Raw genomic sequence first — 15081 nt, forward strand, 5'->3', positions numbered from 1 at the left:
CAGCTCCGCCTAGTCTCTCTCCTGTTGCTTCTTCTATCTCATGCCCTTTCTTGTTTCACTGTGCCCAGCTTTTTTTTTTTTTTTGGTTGAGACAGAGAGTCAGAGAGAGGGAGAGATAGGGACAGACAGACAGGAAGGGAGAGAGATGAGAAGCATCAATTCTTCATTGCAATACCTTAGTTGTTCATTGATTGCTGTCTCATATGTGCCTTGACTGGGAGCTACAGCAGATCCAGTGATCCTTTGCTCAAGCCAGCGACCATGGGATCATGTCTATGATCCCGTCCTCAAGCCAGCGACCCCGTGCTCAAGCTGTTGAGCCTGCACTCAAGCCAGATGAGCCTGCGCTTAAGCCAATGACGTCGGGGTTTTGGACCTGGGTCTTCTGCATTCCAGTCTGATGCTCTATTCACTGCGTCACCACCTGGTCAGGTTCACTGTCCCTGGCTTTAGTAAATATATTCTCAAAATCACCTGAACTCATCTTTTGAAATCTTTCCTGCACGAAGCCCAGAATCCATACTCTACAGACTGGCCTGAAGCAGATATGCTCCAGGTCCAGTCCCTGTCCGGTAACATTTCCACTTCACTAAAAATTAGAGCAATAATAGCAGCTCCCATTTGTTGAATGAGAGCTATATTATTCTGTAATGCTGGTGGTTGAGGCCAGGCAGTTTCTCACTGAATGTGGGCAGGCAGTAAATAGCAGAGCTGGAAAGCATCAGGCCATCTCTGTTTATTGGAGGCTTGCAAAGACAGGAGAGCAAATAAACAATAAAAGGAAAAGAGCTAATAAACAAAGGAAAATCTGCTTTTCGCAGGGAAAGGCAAGGAATCAGGAAAACTGCACCTTGTGGTGGCGGGGGAGTGATCTGGGAAAATCGCTGCCCTTAGTGCAAGCACCTGCAGTCTTACACAGACCACACACACACACACACACACACACACACACACACACACGGTCCTGCCACATGCCCACGCGCCAATCAGGCAAAGTGATTGCAGCTAAGAAACCAGCGGGCAAGCCTAACACAGCTGTTTCACCACAAATGCATTACAGTATATCTAATCATTAAAAACAACTTCATTAATGCAAGGTAGGTATTAACTGCATTTTTGTAGAAACTGAGACGCAGAGAAGTGATTTGTCCAAGACTTCACAGTTAGTGAATGGCAAAATCAGAGTTCAAATCCAGACCTATTGAATCTAAAGTTTATGCCCTTTGGCTATATCATCCTGCATCCCCATGCAATGGAGGTGGAACTAAAGGGTTGTAGGTTTATACCTTCTCCTCTCCTGCCAAGCTGGAGGAGAGAGAATCCAGCCTAGGACTTCGCAGGGGAATATTGGAAGCAGCCTGGAGGGTTTGTCTTGTTTTCACAGACCTGTGTGGAGCAGGGTTAGGAAGTTTAACTAGGAACCTCATTATTAGAATTCTTAAAATTTCTAAGTAGGCTGAAGAAACTCTATGTATACATTTTAGAAAAGTTCAGTGACTACATCAAGGTTTCAGTCAGAAAATGTTAACGGCAATATTACTACATCGGTGTTTCTCAGGTATTGTGAGAAAAAAAACCCCAATCTTCCGAACAAATTACGTCTGGAAACAAACTACACATTTTCAGGAAATACTGAGGACCATGTGAAACAAGCAAACTCCAGATTGTGGAAACTACAGGACAAATAACATAGTTTTGTCAGCAAAGAAAATGCAATGGGGGAAAGAGAAGAGGGAGGGGGAATTTATAGATTAAAAAAAAGACTTAGAGGTGCATAAACAAAACTCAATGTAGGCTCTTGTTTGGATCCTGATTTGAACAAATTAATTGTAAAGACATTTATAAGACAATTAGAGAAAATTTAAACACCCACTAGGTATTTGTGGATATTAAAGAATTATTGTAAATATTTTAGGTGTGTTGCTCTATTTTTTTAAGAGAGAAACATAAAGACACTGTGAGGGTGTTGGCTTTTCAATTATTTGCCATCTCTTGTGTGATTTGTAATTTTTTAAAGACCTTATCAGTTTCAAAAATAATTTTTGACCAAGATTCAACAGACATGAAAGAATAAACAGTGAGAAACAAGTCTCCCTCTCACCACTGTGACTGAGCCACTCAGTTTCCTTCCCGGGAGACAACTCAGGTCAATCCTGTTGAATACACATCTTATATAGTTTATTTTGTTGTGAGTAGTAAGTATAGACCCAACCTAATTTCCCCCCAATATTACCCAGTTTTTCTAAAACTATTTAGTGAATTGTCCAATTTAATTTTTTAAAAAATCATATGCCTCTTTTGAAATTGTATATTTATCTGAGCAATAACTAAATTATTAATTTGAAGAGGATAATATCTCCATCATCAACAATATAATTTCTGCCTCTTGTCTGTACTTTCACGCTGCCTTGACTGCATTTTCAGAACGTTCTGTTGACAGTGGTGAGAAGGAAATGGCTCCAGACCATTTCAGACCACTGGAGTCAGACCGGACCTGGGTTCAGCAACTTCGGTAATTGAGTTCTGGCTAAGAAAGAATTCATAGTCAAGACTTAAAATATAAGAGAAAGTTTATTTAGAAAGTCACAGAGATAGATGAAATAGGCTTTAAGAAACACAAGTTACAGAGGCAACAGAAGGGAAGCTTAGGAGGAGAGAATGCCTGGGGGAGGGGGAGGGGGAGGGAGAGGGGGAGGGGAAAGGTGCAGGCATGCTCCTGGGAGGAAGAGCATGCTGGGTCCTTCTCCATCCAAAGGGGAGGTCCTAGGAGAGGATTTCAATAGAATAGTTATCAGCTTTTCATGTGTGGCCTTTCAGGGTTGTAGTCTCTCCACTGATTGGTCAGGACCAGCTGTCTTTAATCAATGCATCTGTTCCTGAGGTCAGCCTTGACCTCACTTGTCTGGTTTTGCTGCTTTTCTGGCCTGAAGCTGAAACACAAATGAGTCCTGGCCTGTCATCCTTGCTTTGGTGACCTTCTGTACCCAGCCCATTCTCTTTGCTCTGGTGACCTTCTGTATCTGGCTCATGCCTCTCTTGCTGCCTGCTACACTTCCTCTTTAAAATTTTTGTATTTTGCCCTGGCCGGTTGGCTCAGTGGTAGAGCGTTGGCCTGGCGTGCGGAAGTCCGGGGTTCGATTCCCGGCCAGGGCACACAGGAGAAGCACCCATCTGCTTCTCCACCCCTCCCCCTCTCCTTCCTCTCTGTCTCTCCCTTCCCCTCCTGCAGCCGAGGCTCCATTGGAGCAAAGATGGCCAGGGCGCTGGGGATGGCTGCTTGGCCTCTGCCCCAGGTGCTAGAGTGGCTCTGGTCGCGGCAGAGCGACGCCCCAGAGGGGCAGAGCGTCGCCCCCTGGTGGGCGTGCCGGGTGGATCCCAGTCGGGCGCATGCGGGAGTCTGTCTGACTGTCTCTCCCCGTTTCTAGCTTCAGAAAAATACACACACACACACAAAATAAATTAATTTAAAAAAATTTTTTTGTATTTCGCACTGGCCGGTTGGCTCAGTGGTAGAGCGTTGGCCTGACGTGTGGAAGTCCTGGGTTCGATTCCCGGCCAGGGCACACAGGAGAAGCACCCATCTGCTTCTCCACCCCTCCCCCTCTCCTTCCTCTCTGTCTCTCTCTTCCCCTCCTGCAGCCAAGGCTCCATTGGAGCAAAGACAGCCCGGGCACTGGGGATGGCTCCATGGCTTCTGCCTCAGGCGCTAGACTGGCTCTGGTCGCAACAGAGCGACGCCCTGGATGGGCAGAGCATCACTCCCTGGTGGGCATGCCGGGTGGATCCCGGTCTGGCGCTTTCGGGAGTCTAACTGCCTCATTGTTTCCAGCTTCAGAAAAAAAAATACAAAAATAAAATAAAATTTTTGTATTTCATTACTTTAGCCATAATCAATTCTGTTTTCAAAATCTGTGTGAATCTTTCCTGCAGCTTGAGGAGCATTTGTTCCTTTCCTGATGGTCCATGCAAGCTCTTCATCTGGGCCTGCAGGGAAGAAGTGTTCTAGTTGGAGTGCTGCAAACCCAGCCTTAACGACCTCTGGCAAAGCGCACTGTCAGGTGCCCTTCCAGATACTCTGTCTCCTCAGCTCTCAATTCTTGCAACTTGAGTTCCAAGGCCCCACTAAAAAGAATGACCAAGGCACCTGGGTCATACTTGTCCATCCACTCTTTAATTTTTATCAACCATTTGTTTTCCTTTCTAATATAGTTTTTTTTTTCATGAAGATTAACCAAGTAGGCCATTAGTTTTGAAGTCAGAAGTGAGTGTTTACTCTGCACTTCAATCTCTTTGTCATTACAATCAGTACAGAAGTGAATGGTTTTGTTTGTTTTTATTATTATTATTATTATTATTATGACAGAGAGATAGAGACAGAGAGACGGACAGATAGGGACAGACAGGAAGGGAGAGAAGAGATCAGAAGTATCAATTCTTTGTTCCGGCATCTTAGTTGTTCACTGATTGCTTTCTCATATGTGCCTTGATTGGGGGGGGTGCTACAGCAGAGCGAGTGACCCCTTGCTCAAGCCAGTGACCTTGGGCTCAAGCCAGTGACCATGGGGTCATGTCTATGATCCCACACTAAAGTCAGCAACCTTGTGCTCAAGCCAGTGAGCCCACACTCAAGCTGGATGAGCCTGCGCTCAAGCCGGCAACCTCGAGGTTTCTAACCTGAGTCCTCTGCATCCCAGTCTGATGCTCTATCCACTGCACCACTACCTGGTCAGGCTGTTTTTTTTGTTTTTGTTTTTGATCTATAACCCAGGATTTGACTTTGCATACAGGTTTTAGTTTTTTATCTCCTCCTCTCACAGCCACTAATGGGCCGATCATTTTCTCATCTTTAAGCTGACGCTCTTCATGTATTATTTCTATATCCTGAATAGGATCTACACTTCCTTCAACATGTATGATATCATTATCTTCAAAAGCATGTGTTAGATGAAAGATTTCATCACAGGCACTAATATGAGATAAAAAGGCATTTCCCAGACCTTGTTCATTGTGAACTCCTTTTTACAAGACCAGAAATATGCACCAAATTTAGAAAGGCAGGAGTTTTGCTTGCTGGTTTGTGGTACTGGCAAAAAAAAAAAACCAAAAAAAACCCCCAGAAAATCAAACGTTTCATTGGGTATAGGTACTCTGCCCTCAGTTGGATCAATAGTGCAGAAGGGGAAGTTTTCTACTGAAGCCTGGCTATTGGTTAATACATTGAAGATGGTACATTTTCTAATGTTTGACAACTTGACAATAGCAATTTTCAAGGAGATTTTAAATCTTCCAATGATGGAGGGTGGTTTAATTCCATCCCCTCCCTTTCTGGGTAGACAGTCGGTGACACCAGGTTCCAGCAGTGCAGGCCCCACCCAGTCACAAGGCCTGTGGCAGCCAAGGTTAACTGATTTTTGTCAAAGGTATTCAGACAATTCAATGGCAAAAGGATAGTTTTTTCATCAAATGATACTGGAATAATTGGACAGCCACATGAAAATATAAATAAAAAGAAAAAAAATCTTAACCTAAATGGAGAACTTAACATTTTAAAACTTCTTTTTTTCCCCTTTCTTCCAAGTGAGAGGAGGGGAGCTAGAGAGACAGACTCCTGCATGCACCCCAACTGGGATCCAGTCAGCAACCCCCATGTGGGGCCAATGCTCTGCCCATCTAAGGCCATGCTCACAACCAAGCTATTTTTAGCACCTGGGTTGGAGGCTCCATGGAGCCATCCTCAGTGCCCAGGCTGATGCACTCAAACCAATCTAGCCATGGCTATGGGAGGGGAAAATAGAGAGAGAGAGAGACAAGAGGGAGAGGAAGGGTAGAGAAGCAGATGGTTGCTTCTCCTATGTGCCCTGACCAGGAATTGAACCTGGGACATCCACACACCAGGCTGACACTCCTCCACCAAGCCAACTGGCCAGGGTGACATAATACTTTTGAGATTTGTCCATGTCATGTCAGTAGTTTGTTCCTTTTTATATCTGAGTAATATTCAACTTGTTGGATGCACCACAATTTGTTTGTCCATTCACCAGTTAATGTATGTTAGGTTGTTTCCAGTCTTAACAATTATACATAAAGCAGTTGTAAACATTTCTTATAGGTTTTTGTATCGATATTTTGTCTAGAGGAGGGAGATCACTGGTTCATAAGGTATTTATGTTCAGAAGAAACTGCCAAACTGTTGTCTAATGTATCTGTACCAGTTGGCATTTCCACCAGCAATGCTGGAGCATTCCAGTTACTATGTGTCCTGGCGGATAATTGGTTTTGTCAGCTCTTTTTATTTTAGCTACTCTGGTAAGTGTATAATACTACATCATTGAGGTTGTGGTTTTCATTTCCCTAAAGCTAAAGGTGTTAAGCATGATGTCTTGTACTTATTTGTCATTGGTACATCTTTCTTTCTTCCTTCCTTCCTTTCTCCCTCCCTCCCTCCCTCCCTCTCTCTCTCTCTCTCTCTCTCTCTCTCTCTCTCTTTCTTTCTTTCTTTCTTTCTTTCATTTTATAGAGAGATGGACAGACAGGGACAGGAAGGGAGAGAGATGAGAAGCATCAACTCATAGTTACGGCACCTTAGTTGTTTATTGATTGCTTTCTCATATGTGCTTTGACAAGGGGCTCCAGCTAAGCCAGTGACCCCTTGCTCAAGCCAGCGACCTTGGAGCTATAGCTATGATCCCACGCTCAAGCAGGAGAGCCTGTGCTCGAGCTGGCAACCTGGGGTTTTGAACCTGGGTCCTGAGCATCCCAGGCCAACGCTGTATCCACTGTGCCACTGCCTTGTCAGGCAAGTCTTTTGTCCACTTATAAAATTGAGTTATGGGAGTCCTTTATGTATTATATATATGTATATACATATATATTTATTATATACATGTTTTGCGAATCTTTTCTTATAGTATGGGGCTTTTCTTTTACTTAAGTATTTTTCAAAGAAGCAAAATTTTAAACCTTGATAAAATGCTATGTAACAATTTTTCTTTTATGGTTTATATATACATTTTTTGTCCTGTAATATAGAAATCTTTCTCTCTGTCTCTCTCTTCCCCTCCTGCAGCCAAGGCTCCATTGGAGCAAAGATGGCCCAGGTGCTGAGGATGGCTCTGTGGCCTCTGCCTCAAGCGCTAGAATGGCTCTGGTTGCGGCAGAGCGACGCCCCAGATGGGCAGAGCATCGCCCCCTGATGGGTGTGCCGGGTGGATCCTGGTCTGGCGCATGTGGGAGTTTGTCTGATTGCCTCCCCGTTTCCAACTTCAGAAAAATACAAAAAAACAAACAAAACATCTGTATGTTTTTCTCCTGTTTATTTTTCTTATATAAGGGGAGGGGGTTGTCTCAGTCAATAACTTAGAAAGGTAGAGGGAGAATTATTTTTCCTTCTCAACACCGCAATGGTGTCAAAGAAATTCGAAGGGGAAAAATGTTTTGTTTTGTTTTTTTACAAATAAGGCTTACTTACTGGGCTTGGTAGATAGATGGTGTGGGCCTACCATCTATCAGTTCCTGTTTCTCAAATTGGCAGGGGGAAATCCATTAAAATGTGATATCTCCCCACCACCCTCACAGGGACAACATAGGCTGTTCAACTGCTGACTTAAATATTAAGTCCAGTGGGTCCAATGAGAACATAAAGCTGGAGAGTATTGGGTTGAAAACATATTTGTCCTCCTCAAGTTGCTATTGGGAGGTAATTTCCACATGCTTGCCAGGAAGGAAAAGTTAAGGAGGATCCTTTGAGATTTTTCTCCCAGGGAAGAGTGATGATTGGAGGGTGTGGGGAAGGAACTGAGCGTGCTCAAACCCTCCCCATCAACTCCTGCCACCTATCCTTTTGGTTCTGACCTCTAGTAGGATGAAAAGGGTTGACTCCCTGTAAAGCCCTAATATGGTGCTGAATTTGATCACTGCTCTTCTATTAGGACCAGTCATCCCCCATGTAAACCCATAAATGCTAGAATTTAGTGATGATACAGATGACTCATATGTCACATCTTTGCTTGAGATGTCCTAAGGATTTTGTAATTTCTGGAAATCCCATCTGGTCTTGTGCTTCAGTGCTTTTGTTCTCTCTGATGAGAAAACCCCTTACCAATGTTTTCTTCAGTGAGCTACTGTTCTTTTTTGAATTGAGCTCAAACCTCCCTACAGGAAATTTTCCTTAACTACTGCTCATCTGATTAAAAATTTTGCTTAGTAGATTTTTATATGATAAAAATGACATGCTCATTTTTAAATACAAAGCTGTATAATTAAAATAATCAAAAGTCAACTAGCTCTCATTCCCTAACTCTATTCCTCTGAGATAACTAATGCTGAGTTTGAATTATATAGTTCCACTTCCCCTAGCTAAATACAAACTGATACACACCATGTACATGCACATTGGGTGTTCCTTTCTTTCCCCACCTCCCCAAAAAGGGTCACATTAGACAAAGGACTCTGTTGTTTGCTTCCCCTCCCTTTTCATTTAATCATATATTGTGGTTATCCTATTTTTTTTTTTTTTTTTTTTGTGACAGAGACAGAGAGAGTCAGAGAGAGGGATAGATAGGGACAGACAGACAGGAATGGAGAGAGATGAGAAGCATAAATTCTTCATTGCGGCATCTTAGTTGTTTATTGGATACTTTCTCATATGTGCCTTGACTAGAGGGCAACAGCAGACTGAGTGACCCCTTGTTCGAGCCAGCGACCTTGGGCTCAAGCTAGTTAACCTTTGCTCAAACCAGATGAGCCCGCGCTCAAGCTGGCAACCTCAGGGTCTCAAACCTGGGTACTCCGCGTCCCAATCCGACACTCTATCCACTGTGCTACTGCCTGGTCAGCCTATCCTTTTATTTTAATAGCAGTATTATAGCTCACAATTTGATACGTGTTACGATGCCTAATTTTTATTGATTAAAAAAATCACTATATTGTCTAAGACTTGCAAAACACAGTGATTACTAGGGGTAACTTATTCCTGCTTTAATGGAAATGCATGTAACAATTTATTTAATATGATGTTTGTTTTTAGTGTTTGCTAACTAATCTTTATCATGTTAAGATGGAATCCTGCTAATCCTACTTTACTTCAAGTTTTTATTAGGAAAAGCTGCTGATTTTTTCAAATGAGTTTTTGATATATTTTCATGACTTTTCTCATTTAACTTATTATGTTTAGAGGTTTTTTAAAATGTTGAAGTATTTTGTATTCCTGAAATAGCCTTTATGTAGCTCGGTACTTGAGCATTGGCCCAGATAGGGTTGCTGGGTGGATCTGGTCAGGGCGCATGCAGGAGTCTGCCTCACTATCTCCCTTCTTCTCACCAAAAAAGAAAAAGAAAAAGAAAAAAAGGAAATAGCCTTTTTTGGTCATGGTATTATTGTTTTTACTATATTACTAGATATCATCTGTGATACAATATTTTATATATTTAGAAATTTAAAGTCCATATCTATCACTAAAATTGCCTTGTAGTTTCTTGTCAAGCTTTGCCTCTGTAGCACCCTAGTCATAACTGTGTCAAGTACTTACTACCCTAATGAAAATCGTATATCTAATTATCCATATGTCAACAACCAGAGAGCCGGGACCAGATTGTATTTGATTTTTTGTGTTTTGTGTCAAGCACAATGCCTAGAAGATGGTAGGAGCTCAATGAATCTGTGGTGAGTGAAGGAATGAACAGCTTTTAGAAATATTTTTCTGTAATCTCATTTTACTTACTGTTGGTAGTTTGCCATATATGATGTTTATACCTCTTTTGTTCTAATACCAATAATGTCCATGTTTCTATCTTCAGTAGTTCCCTTGTAGAAATACCATTATTGAATACAATTTTGCAGTTAAAATGAATGAACTGAAGCCATGTGTATCACCATGGATAGATCTCAAAAGTATAAGGTTAAACTAAAAAGCAAGGATAGGTATAGCATGACACTCTCTATACAGAGTTTTAAAAATGCAAACAATACTATGCACTTGAAGTGGTTTTGTGCTGTTGGCTTTTAACCCCACTCCAGCTTTTCTGTGCCCTCTTCTGTATTGCAATGGGCTGGAAACCTGTGAACTACATGTCACAGGCGCCCTTGGTTTTGCTAGTCCCTTGCACTGAGAAGAGATTAGAAGAGAGAAGAAAGGGAGAGGCCATTTTTCTTTCTGTTCCTGGTGGTGTTTCCAGCAATGGCAGCAACAGCATTAGTAGGGAGTGACTAGAAATGAGCATTTCAGTAGAGTCAGTGGCTATTTTAGCAGCAGCAGTGCTAACCAGTAGCACCCCAACAGGGAAGAAAGCAAATGAGCGAATACTCTGATCTCATTCTCCTTTACCCCTTGATCTCCTATCAACACTTCCCATTGGTCAAAATCAACTGAAGTCAGAGCTCAAAGGAGTCCAGTGGGGCAGTCTGTACCACTTAGTTTTCTGAGCACAAAGAAAGGTAGAGGCTTGGCCTGGAGAGGCCAACAGATGAAAATGAACGTAGCCCCCTTATCCCATTTGCTCCTACAGCCTTTTATACCTTTGTAACCAGTTCTCAGTATTGAATCTCCTTTTGTGTGAAATACATTAAGTGGTTTCTATTTTCATGACTGGACAGTGACTGATTCAGTATAGTTTATGGATACAAACATATGTAGCAAAGGAACAATAACTTGCTTGGAAACAATGAACTCCAGAGTCAAGATAATGGTTATTTCTGGATGGAAGAGAACAGAATGGAATTGGAGATAAGTACACAGGCAGTAGCCTCTGTGCCTGAAACATTTAGGTTCTTAAACTAGAAGGTGAATGTATGGATACTTTAAATGTTATTTTATATATTTTCATATGCCAGAAAGAGTTAGCCATACTCATAATTACGTGTGTGTGTGTGTGACTAAATCAACGAATGAACAAATGAATGAGACCTGACTAGTGCCTTCTGACATTCTGACTCAGTGTTAGTTATTTGAACCTAGATAAGTAAAGCTACTTAAGTTTTCTTAATCTTTGCATTCTCCCCCACAAGGATAAAGGTAATAGTACCTACCTTTCAGGACTATTGTGATGAATAAGTGACATAATATGTACAAAAGGTCCTAGTAGAGTAACTAGGACATGGCAAGTACTCAACAAATCATAGTTTCTTTTTTCCTGAATTTTCAGAAATAATAAGGCCGTGATTTGGATTAACTTTGAATTTCAACAATTATTCTATGGCTCAAGAAGGTATTTTCTTTCTTTTTTAAAGCCTGAAATGTTCCTTCTCTGATTATAAGAGTGGTGGCCGTTCAATGTAGAAAATTTGAAAAAAAAAATACAAGAATGAAAATAAAATGTACTGTAATTCTACCCTTTTTAACTGCTGTAAAGGTATACAAATATTAAAAATTAGAATATATAGTTCTGTGACATAGCTCTTCATAATATAAGGTAATCATTTTCCTTTGTCAAATATTCTATGACATCACTTTTGTTGGTTGTATAATAGTCAAATATTTGGGATGTTTAGGTTTTTTTTAAATATTTCACTACTCTAATCAATGCTGCAATAAACTTCCTTGTTGATAAGTCTTTGGCTATATTTCTTATTATTTCCTTGAATAAGGTGACAGAAGACAATTTGACTTTGGGTGATGGGAATGCAACATAATCAAATGTCAAAATAACCTGGAGATGTTTTCTCTGAACATATGTACCCTGATTTATCAATGTCACCCCATTAAAATTAATAATAAAAAAATAAAATAAAATACATGCAAAAATTTTGGTCAAATTCTGCATTTGATGACATCTTAGGCCTGTGACTGCCGTGCTTTTAAGAAAGACTGTATAGAAAGCAAGAAAGAAAGAGAAATAAAAAGAAAGAAAGAAAAGGAAGAAAGGAAAGAAAGAGAGAGAAAGAAAAAGAAAGAAAGAAAAGGAAGAGAGCAAGAGAGAGAGAGACAGAGAAAGAAATAAATTAAGAAAGAAAGAGATTATATCACATTTATATTTCCCTAGCAGTGCTGCAGAGTACTTTTCCGTATCAGAAAGCCACTTTTAAAAAGAGAAATTGGAACAGACATGGACTTAATAGTGGAATCTACAAGAATAGATTCTAACTGGTTTGATGTTTAAAGAATATCAGCAAAGTGCCACATCCTCACAGAGCAAAGGACTTCCATAGACCATTAAAATCTAATTTTAATGAACTAGTTGCCATGCAGAAGGATTCCAGTCAAGCTTTTAAGTGCCAACTTCTACTTGGAATCAACTAAATATAGACACCAGTTGGAGATGACTTGGGAACCAACTGACCTGTGGGTTTTCTAAATCTAGACCCGACAGTGGTACAGTTGGAAAATGATGGAAAATGAGCCAAGTGCTCCTCTCTTGGCCAAGGCCTAAGACTCGAATTTCTTGTCTTGAACATTACCTTTTCCCTGCCTCCAGTTAAGGACCTTAGATCTACTCTGAACTCCTTACATGAGAAAAAGAAATATAACAAAAGTATCAGCTAATAAGAGCTTTCCTTCTTTGTTAATTGATTTCTGCATCTCTAAACCTCTGGCACCTGCCAGCTTCACTCTGTTTTGGAGCCAGTGAATTTCAAAAATAATTAAAGTCAATGAGCTACTCTTTGTGATAGGATCTTGAAAAGTTAACAGCCATAATTAGTGGGAAGTGCAAAGTGAGGAAAGTGTCAGTTGCTGATAAACAGAATTTCCTCATCTTGTCGATACAAGAATCCTGGCCATATGTGAAAGTGATGCTCTACTGAGTCAAAGATGATGTATGACTGGGTTCACAAATTGAAAGTAAATTGAAGAACAAGTACCGATCTTGAGAATGTTTACCTAGGCTAAAATTAGACACCTCCTCAAAGTTCCAAAATTATTGTGTCAGAATGTTGGTAAGAATTCATGGCAAAGCCTCCATCAACCTCAGAGGGTCAATCGTCACAGCCAAAATAGGGCGTCAAACTTTCCATCCCTTAGTGACAAAATGAACATGGGAATTACGGGTATTGAGGAGTCAAACACTAAATTGGTGGCATCTCTCCGTGAGTTCAGTTTGGGCAGAGTACATTTCTTGAAAGCAAATGCAAATAAAGAGTTTGGAAATGGCTCAGTGGCTGGGAGGAAGTGACAGATCTGAGCAGGTGAAACCTCATCTAAACTGGGAAGGGGGGATCCCTAAGGGGTCCAGCACATGTCTGTGTTCTATTGTAAAATAACTTCAGGTGGTAAATGGTCAGCATGTTTTTACATTTTAATGGCTGTAGATTTATTGTAATTCATATTTAAACTGTCTGACTAGCACATCAAAACCTTCACTCTATATTGTAAGAATAATATACTTCTTTCAAAATAACATAATTAGGTTTAAAAATTAGATGAGTTTAAAATTTAATTAAATATGAATGTAGGTAGACTTTGGTTTTATCAAAAATTGAAAATTTGGAATGCTGGAGTAAATGTAAAAATAACTGTTTTAGGATCTTCTAATTATTTCTCAAGCTTTAAAACATACTATATTTCTTCAATTCTAAGAAGCTTTTAATTTTAAAATAAACCATTGTTTTATGTACCACAATGTAACAAGAAAATTCTGCCAACTAAACTATGGCCCATGCTTTCTTAGCACTTAGAATGTAATATTCAATGAAAGCTCTCTTTCAGACTTACTAAGCATGATTTTTTAATCATATATTACAGGACTGTTTCTGTGCCTTCCTGTATATACAGTAACTTCTCATTTCAATCTAAATCATAGTGTAATCTTTTTGAAGACATTTTAATGATGATAAATTTCAGGCCCTGTGGTACCAGCAATGCACATAACTCAGCTGCAGTGACAGCTGAGCGGCTGTGACCACATTTGCACACGTGCAGGCAATGGTAATGCTTCTTCACTGCATCCGACTGCAGAGGAGTGAAAAGGTGAAGAAAACATGCACCTATAGTCTGTGACAGTCAATAACCCTTTCTTGAAGTTCTTTTTCAAGATCACTGGGAATTGTTCCCTTCTTGTGTGCTGTGCTTTTTCCAGGAGCAGAGATCACCGATAAGGGTGAGGTAATTTAGAAAGTTTTAAAGGAAATAATGAATTGACTATCAGAGCACTGTGACACTTCATATTACCCTGTGATGTACGGTGCCCTGACTCGGTCACAGCCAGACTGGTGCAACTGGGTGACTTCTTCATGCATCAATCGACTCATCACACAACTGTGCAAAATTCTCAACCAGCTCCAGAGTAGAGTTTATGTAGGACTCACCTCTGTGGCTCCATCACTCATCATGCTTTGCACAAAATAGGTGATAGATGAATGATAGTTGACAGGATAACTGGTTGTACAAAACTTACAATCTCACTCCTCAGTGAAATAACCATTTTTCAGTTGTGATGGTCTTTAATAAAGGCTGTTTGTGAGTGAACATTATGAGGACTTACTCTCGGCCCAATCACTGTTCTAACTGCTTTACATTTTTTGATTAAGTTACTACTTAAAAAAACCCAGCATAGGTAGTGTTATTATTCTGATTTTACATATGAGGATACTGAGACACAGAGAGGTCCGTTAACTTGCCTGAATCACATAGCTGTGAAACGTCAGAGCTAAGTTTGAACCCAGACAATTTGGCTTAGCATACATGTACTTGACCACTATACTTTATTACTTCTAACATATAATACTGTAATAAAAGAATAAAAATGCATATGATTGTCTAAATCTATAGCTACTTAGTAAACATATGCAGTAAACCATGCTCTCTGAATTCTCAGTAAATATTTGTTAACTGTTCAAAGAATGAGGCTGAAAGAAGTCCTCTACAGTGTATTAAAATTAACAATAATAAAACACATACTGTCAGCAAACACACTTTGAACATGAAGTCAAGGCCAAATGTCAAACCAAGGCAAAAAGTTTCAGGCTCTCCAAAAATCAGGCCCACTGGACATTCTATTCAGCCTCCCGGGCCCTGACAAGTGCCAGCCAAGGGTTAAATCCAGGCCTTGTTTTGACCATTGTCTGGATTCAGGCAGGTTGCAGTGAATACTGTACTAAGGAAGTTAATTAAACTGAGGAATTGAATTTTTCTTTCTTGCAGAAATGGTTATT

General features: G+C 40.4%; 1 pseudogene; it reads right to left on the bottom strand.

Moving 5' to 3' along the window:
• Positions 1–3880: 3880 nt before the first annotated feature.
• Positions 3881–14166, bottom strand: LOC136306487 (obg-like ATPase 1 pseudogene; annotated as a pseudogene).
• Between the last annotated feature and the right edge of the window lie 915 nt (positions 14167–15081).

The sequence above is a fragment of the Saccopteryx bilineata genome, chromosome 5 (genome assembly GCF_036850765.1).
Source record: "Saccopteryx bilineata isolate mSacBil1 chromosome 5, mSacBil1_pri_phased_curated, whole genome shotgun sequence".
In the NCBI taxonomy this organism is placed as follows: Eukaryota; Metazoa; Chordata; class Mammalia; order Chiroptera; family Emballonuridae; genus Saccopteryx; species Saccopteryx bilineata.